The sequence below is a fragment of the Dermacentor variabilis genome, chromosome 10 (genome assembly GCF_050947875.1).
Source record: "Dermacentor variabilis isolate Ectoservices chromosome 10, ASM5094787v1, whole genome shotgun sequence".
NCBI classification, from domain to species: Eukaryota; Metazoa; Arthropoda; class Arachnida; order Ixodida; family Ixodidae; genus Dermacentor; species Dermacentor variabilis.
Genome location: NC_134577.1, coordinates 17,925,233 through 17,933,373, shown reverse-complemented (window position 1 = coordinate 17,933,373; position 8,141 = coordinate 17,925,233). Strand labels below are relative to the sequence as shown.

Below are 8,141 nucleotides of genomic sequence, written 5' to 3'. Positions count from 1 at the left end.
CTGATCTTTTTTTTTTCTTTTCCCTTTTTCCCCTCGCCTTCCAATCACGTGACACGCGTTCAGGTTCTGGCGCAGCGCGCGACCTGTGGCGCTCTCTCCCGTCTGATAAACACAACGTGTCGTGTGCCAGTGCGCGCAATCTCGGAGGCCTAAGTTAGCAAAGCCTCCGAGGTCAATGTCGGAAGCACGTCGGAAGTTATGTGTAAGTGCTGTGCAAACCACATGGGGTCTTTTTAATGGCTCTTTTGCATGCAAAAATTACTCGTCACATGGTAATAGAATTCAAAGTTATCGGTGGTGTCCAAGTAGGTGTCGTTCAAATTCACAATTCATAAGGTGGCGCCCTCTTATTTAACATGCGGGTCTTAAAGGCTATACTTTTTATTGTCGAAGGCGCCGAGTGCGATATCGAGAGCCGAAACACGTCACAGATGTCACGTTTTGGACACCCAAAACCTGACGTCCGTGACGTGTTTTTCATAGAGTTTCCCACAAAAATTTTGCCTCCTACAGTCTCATCCGGCACATTCAATATGCAAAAGCATAGCCTTTCAGATTCGCGTTTTAAATCTAGAGGGCGTCATTCTATGGGTTGAGAATATCTGCCCAGCGGTCGATTTAGACACCAATGAACTTCTTGAAACTCTTGGGTTCAGCGAGAGCAGGAGGAAAGTAAACATGTCCGCAATAGAGATTAGCAAGATGCGATTGGAAGATTGGCGGAAGTACAAAAACGACAAAAAATGGAGTCGTACAAGAACAATGTTCACAATGGGGACTCAGAAACGTTGGTTATGGGAATTCATCGTGTTTTTTTTTTAAACATAAGTCGTACATTAGGCACGACATTAGGTAATAAAATAACAAGGGCTTGGTGGCGCGACCCACTAACCCGTTCCAAAGGGGACGCTCATAACATCCATCCACCCATTCATCCATCTATCAATCCATAATTTGAACAGCGACTATCATAGAGTTTAGTGAGAAACTCTATGGGCGACTATGGATAAACATATGCAGATCTTGAAGGCTATGTTTTGCTGGTTGCATGCGGCGGGACGTTCAAAATATGATGCTATGTGACTTCTAAAATCTGCCAAATGCAAAATCATTGCCTTTGAAATTATTGGTCTCGAATTTCCGAGGGTCGTATCAAGAACGTTATATGAAGCTTTTGGAGTGGCAGCACAGAACACCTATACAAACTTAGAGAAGGGGAACTGTACCTTCCACAGTACTACGGAAATAAGCGTAGCGGTGGCGTCGTGAACTAAAGTATGCGACCACTGGTGGCGCTGTACAACAGGAAACGGAAACGGGGTTTTGCACAGTTTACCAGGTGTTCTGTGGCTTTACTGGGTTTCTGGCTGCTGCGCCTTGATCGTGCTCCCATAGGTGTTCTGTGGTGCTCCCGCGAGTTTAGTTGCTGTGTGGCTAACGTAACGCCTACATATGAATGTAGGCGCTACGTTTGCCACACAGCAACCAAACTGGCGGGAGCACGATCGAGGCGCAGCAGAATACATGTAGCACTGAGTCATATCGAGTTAAGGCACACCCTCAACTGACTTTTAAGGGCATCCCGAGCGGTTTTTCGTTTATTACGCCGCCGTTACCCCGAGTTGTGCCGCCGCGCTCCAGCTGTTGCATTTCGTGTAGGGCTACTGACAGAATGCGGTTTCCAGGTGGCACGATGGCCTCGACTGGAATAAACGCTCACGACACCAAAGATTGAGTAAGCCTGAAAATATTTTATTTGCAGTTTACAAGTACAACAAAAAGCACACGTCTACGCATCCACACAAACGCGGTTACATAGTCAAGAACATAGTCAAGAAATGGCTCATTAATAAGGGTAGCACAAACGCACAAGAAAGAAGACCTAAGCTACAAAACGTATGGTCGGCTGCTAAGTATAATAATTTCCCTGTCACCGCGTGTCACTTTTATACAGCATCTTTACAGCACTACCAGGCCGGGTAGTTTGGCGGAAAGAACGCAACAGCTTACGGCCGTCAGCTGCCTCTTCCTTACGGGTGTCATAATTATCCTAATCTCCGCATCAACGTCGTGCAAGTCCGCATATAGGTATCTGTATCTGAACCATATGTGCCAGCTTAATACATGTGAAGTGAAATTATGATAACCACTGCGTCTTATCAAAGGTATTGGTTTTGCAAATGCGCATTACGGCTGACGGAACGACATACTGTAAGTGAAGCACAAGAGAACAAGGACAAAAGGAGAATACAACACTTGAAGAAGAAATGAAGAATTAGTAGGCGTACAGCAAACAAGCGATGACGGAGAACACACAATGATGCATCGAGTGTTCTGTGACATCGGTTTGCGTACTTACGGTGTTATGGAGATCAACGGCATAAAAACGTACCTTCAAGCGTACTCCCTCAACCTCCGCCGCATTCATTATGATAATCAACGCCTAAACAAAATGAGGCACTATTTTTTGCCAAGAGTAGACCTCTTTACAGCAAGTCTATGTAGTGACTCGCAGACGAAACCAGCATGCTTTCGAAAATGTTTTACCGCCGTAGTATTCGAACGCCAACGGCCAGGAAAACACATCGATACCAATAGGCTGTCGGCTGTCGGTGGTTAATTAAGTACAAAAACCTTGACGCTATGACTAAAAAGCAGCTTCAACAATCAAATTTAAAAAAAATCAACTGCCTATTTGCCTGAGGTAAAAAAGCATCCTTAGACACCTCGATTGTTTATGTCAATGGTTTGTGTAAAGTAAAAAATTCAGCATGTTCAGCGCCCCTAGCAGAGAAAGCACAAATTAAAGTATTCGACCAAATTACAGTAGCTCCACTTGCGCGCTTACGCTGAAACGCGCCTCGATTGATTTTTCGCCCTCTGTGGCCATTTGTTGAACTTGAGAGTGTGCGGGGACTGGTGGCAGTTCCAGTAGCCGCCTACGGGAGCGAGTGAAGCCGCCAGCGGCCATATTTCTTGAGGCAAAAGAGCGCATCTCTAGCACAGGAGGTCGCGCTATACGCGCGGCGCTCGCTTTGTTTACGGTTCCCCGACGAAGAATAAAAAAAGAAACCCCCTTAGAAAGTATATCAGTCCGAACTTACATGCTGCCGTTGTCGACAAAATAATATTCCTGCGTCGATTTATTTCCGCCGGCTTCGAGAAAAGCTATCAGCGGGACGCTTCGTCAATCGCACTTCCTCCCTTGGTTAAATTATGAACAGTCTCTACATATTACTTTGTGCGATCCGAGTGCGTAATGAACATTCATCTCTGCTTATCCACTAGTTGACGTGAAAGATACAATAGACGCTGTTATACGGCGCGCCAAGTGAAGGGTCTCCGGAAGTCACGCGGCGCATCACCGCGCCATCCGCGTAGCCGTGTTCGATTGTGGCGCGGGCCTTTCCGAAGAGAGGTTTGTCCAGTGACGTTGGTGGATGTTAAGGACGACGACGATGTTCTCGCCGACAGGGATAAATACGTCAGCACTCACCGTTCCACGTCATTTTGCCACGGCAGTTCGAAGTAACGATGAGTAAAGACTTGCGGGCACCTGCATTTTCGCGTCGAGTCCCGCTTTGATAGTAATAATTCCTGTTGGTATAATTTCCATATAGTACGCATTTTTCTTTTTCTTCTGAGAGACCTAAAGTCCTGCTCGAGTTATATCTGTGGTCGCGTTATTTACGAGCAAATGCGGCAATTACTCTCTATTTTAGTACACAACGTACGCCGAGCTAGTTTACACAAGACATCGCAAACTACGTCTTTAGCATCCCGAACAACTTGACAGTCATATGCTGAAGCCAGAGCATGCGTCATGAACTTCACTGTGGACGTTCTTACAATTTTCATACGTGATCATAAAAACTGATGCCACTCATCCATACCGTCTAGAACTTCTTACTCTAACACAAACGACAACTAAGACATTGGTCATAAATGCTACACAGACATAGGAACAGATGAAAACATTTACAATTGACACCTGAACTTATACAATACATAATGGCAAAGACACGTACACCGACCAATAAAAACGTTTTATAAACAAGACGTTAGGACTTCCATGTGGAGGCCTTTTTTACAATGGGGCGAAAAAGGTTGAAGTGCCTGCCTGTTTAAATAAATTTTAGCATGTGGCGCAAGCATCGCGCGTAAGGCGGCAGGAGGATTCCTTCGTTTCGATTGAGCGCGTGTGTCCTGTTGATGTATTTCGAGGGACTCCAGGTACAGGCGTTTCGAGATTCCTTCTGTCAGAGGTCCCTTGTAGAGCCAGTCTCCACGTGATCCTGCATCAGTCGTGATCTGCTCTTACGATATGCATGTCTGGCATGACCATGAGTTTGTATCATCATCTGACATGCTTTTAAGACATTCGTGACACCGGAGCATTTCCCAAAGTTGTTATCAACTGAAACAGTTCGAGCGCGCAAGCCACTGACCCTCAGGCAAGATTGCCTTCATGGAAGTAAGACAATCTTGAGAAGTTGACATCTTTGCACAAATGAAAAAAAAAAAGAACAAAAAAAGATTCAGTGCCATTCCAATCGGTCAAGGTGGATGACCAGCGAAGCTGTTTATGGGGGCTCCTTAATGGCGAACTGTCCACTGCCGTGCGTCAAACGCCGTATGCACATAAATGGAAGGCGAGGCGCGACTGTTCGCTCCTCCACGATTTTGAGCCTCGGAAGATGATGAGGCACTGGGGGGTATACATACCCATGTATTGTTGCAAAACACGGCACGACACCTTTTACTAACGAATCCTGGCACGTGGAACAGATACGCACCTCGCTGCACTCCGGGGGGCGCACGCTGCTTTGTCGTAGCCAAGGCGACCGTGCGTCGGTCGACGTCCCGCAGTGCAGTAACGATTGCGAGGTCACTCGAAAACCACGAGCGGTCCCACACAACAAAGGCCACACAAAATCGGTTTCCCACAAACTCGATATGAAGCCTGGCCGTCGCTCCGATGCAACGTTGCAAGTTTGCGGGATCGGGGCCACATGGACGGTTAGCATTTCTTTCCGCCTCGAGGAACCGACACAGATTTCGGTCTGTTGGCGACAGCGCTTCTTTCTTCGTGTCGGCGCCTCTGTACCGACGCCGACAATCTGCCGCCCGCGGAGAGCTCGGCCTCGGTACAATATGACAGAGGCGCCGACACGAAGGAAAAGAACGCTGTCGCTGACAGTCGGCAGTCCGAAATCGGTGTCGGGTCAGCCTAGTGTAAGTGAGAATTACGGGGCCGCCACTACGGGCGAGCGGAAGGAAAGGAAGGAGATACGCAAGCGCTTGGAACGCCGACAAAGAGAGGTCGGCGCGAATGTAGACGTGGCCGACGAGGATCAAGTGTCGTATCTGTTCTGATCAGCTTAATATTTGATACGGGTTGTATTTGGACCGAAGATATTACACTTATTTTTGAAAGTTGGCGGAAATGCCTGCTTCACTTCCGCCGCGGGTCGGCCCGGTTTTGCACTATCTTCCCACGCATGGGAAGAAATTCTCTTCCTACACGGCTTGATAGACGCACGAAGATTTTTCCAGAACCTAGCCATATACAGCATTGCTGTAAAAACTTCAGCGCAACAGTGAATAAATACTTAATAGAATTTAGAGATGGCTATTGAGGAAAACTCCAGAAAAAGAGCGACCGAAACTTAGAGCACTCAGTCCGGCGGAAATGGGCTACAACAACCGAAATTCAAAGGCAACACTGCTCTTACCTAACACGAAGAACAAGACGATTATGTCTGGCTCACGAGCTCCGCCTAGCTGCGCCCGATCGTTATGGAACGCTCAGTTTTATAGTTACTAGTTGTTCGTGTGGTGCTTTGACTGGCCGGCGATTAAAAATCGTTGATCCATACCAGCTCAACCCGTGTAAATGTCAGGTGTCCAGTGGGTTGTTGACATCAGATGCTGCAGCGCTTGTCATTCAGGCGAAGCGAGGTGCGGTATAGACACTCGGCACGGCGACCGTTTCCGAGTTCTATGACGATGTAAGTCATGCGCTCCGGAGGACTACCAAAAAGCACACCGAGATCAACAACCCTGGTCACCAATGCACAATCAAATGAATCGCACAGTCTTTCCTATTCATTTCCTATTCAATCAACCAATGCACAATCGCCCTTCATCACGCGCCATAAATCGTTACCGTAACACGCATCTCTCACCGCACCAGTCGTCTGCAGCAAGTCGCACGGCCGCGTGCCCGAACCGCTCATCGTTCCGCCTCGTTCATTCCTCGAACAGCTAAAGACTGTAACGGCCTTCCTGCTGACATGGTTGACATCGCTTGCCCGTCTTTGTTTCAACAGCAACGAGCTTTGGGAGAGAGCCTTGGCCAGCTCCGACCTCGAGGATCAGCAACGGCTGATTGCGAGGGCCCAGGACGCGGCCCGAGCTCAAGGCATTCTGGAATGAGGACGCCTCTACAAAACTGCATGCACCCAATAAAAATGTTTATTCTCTCTCTTGTGATTGATCACTTTGCACATAGCCAATGATGCGTACATAACGTTGAACTTGTGTAAAACCCACCCATTATGTAGTACCCCTTCCGGGGGTTCTTTAAGTACAATAAACTGAATTGAACTGAAGAGAGAACAATATTATGTGTTTCGCATGAACGCGACATAATTCTGATTTAAGATGGTTTTTTTAGATTGCACAGGTTCCGAGATATGCGCCGTCAAATTTGCGGTAAGAATGCACTGGTGGTCCACTTACTTTCTTTAAGAAGACGCTGCTCTATATGCATTGAAGCACAAAAGCAACTGTAACGCAATGCGCTTCGTCGGACACTGAAAGTGGATATCTCGAAACTGGCGTATAGTCCTGAGAATTCGGTCCAACTGGATTTGCCTCGCGAACTCGCCGGTTACAATTCGTAGATTGAAACATGCGCCGTAAAATAATTAAATAAACATATAATTAATGTTACTGTGTTAATCGTTCAATTGAGCATTTGGATTTCCCGTAGAAGTAATGGCCGCCTCGTCGTCGGCTCAAGGTTCAGAACTGTGCAATCTGCCACTAGCAATTTATAAAAATTTGGTTCAGATAAAGAAACAAACACCTTGTATGCGGTGAAGCACACCATTTCTTTCGTAAAGCGAATGGCTTGTTTGAAGCGTTCAGCTATTCGCTTGCATTGGCAATCATCGTCCGTGGTTTCTGCGAGCTTTTTTTTTTTTTTGTTGCTATGATGTGCTTTTTTTTAAATAACCTCATCTATGTGCCTTGCTTATCACAATATTCGCTCGGAAAAGCGGTGTTTGGCCATAAGCAGGAAAGGTAATTTTTTGAAATGAAACAATGTGTTTATTTCCATTGAAGGAAAATTTCTGTAGTATAGAAACATAATTTTCCGTTATTTGTTTATTTTCGCATTTATTTTTTTAGAGTGAACAGTTGAAAATTAATCAGCTAGCGTAATCATTTCTGGGCCGATGATTGCTGTAGGAATCAATGTGTTGCATGAAATACCCGACACAGATAAAAACAATATTCTCAGAAATACGAGCGTCAGCAACATGCTAAGAGCACAGTTTGTCGACTTTGCGCCGCAGATAAATGTGGATCTTCCAGATATTTCGCAAACGTCTGTGCGTCGCATCACGCTGAGATTAGGTCTCCGTGCTGTATCATTGGAGCCTGCTGACTATAGTACATATTGGGCACCCTGGGTGGCAGAAAAATGTTTTTCGATAATCTCTGGCCATACTTCACACCATTGTGTTCGCGCACTAAAAAGAAGCCTGAAGAGCCACATGCTGCTTAGGACACCTTGAGTTCACGAGAAAAAAAAAAAAAAACATTTGATTCATTGCCAAATACTCTAGTTGGAATTTTTTATTAATTCTTCACTGTCTTCTGACGTTGAGGTGTACGTAACAAATAATTTTCATTTCAATAAAGACATTAGGACCAGAAGGGTCGGAAATGGTGATACTAAGTTGTTACAACAAAACCAATTATGTTTCTAAATTAGCTATATAGATTGCACATGTACGATAATTATAGAAACAAAGAACGAATAGAGTCACAAGTTCCGTCGCCTGGCGCTGCCGACCATACTCATTACGTCTTTGCGCATTGCATCATATTCTTTCATAAATGTTGAT

At 45.9% G+C, this 8,141-nt stretch overlaps 1 non-coding gene across 1 annotated transcript; it reads left to right on the top strand.

Annotated features, from left to right (window-relative positions):
- The first annotated feature begins 5,332 nt into the window (after positions 1-5,332).
- On the top strand, positions 5,333-5,515 carry LOC142562608 (U2 spliceosomal RNA). Its single transcript, XR_012823943.1, has one exon. It is a non-coding gene; the product is annotated as a U2 spliceosomal RNA (small nuclear RNA).
- Positions 5,516-8,141: the final 2,626 nt, after the last annotated feature.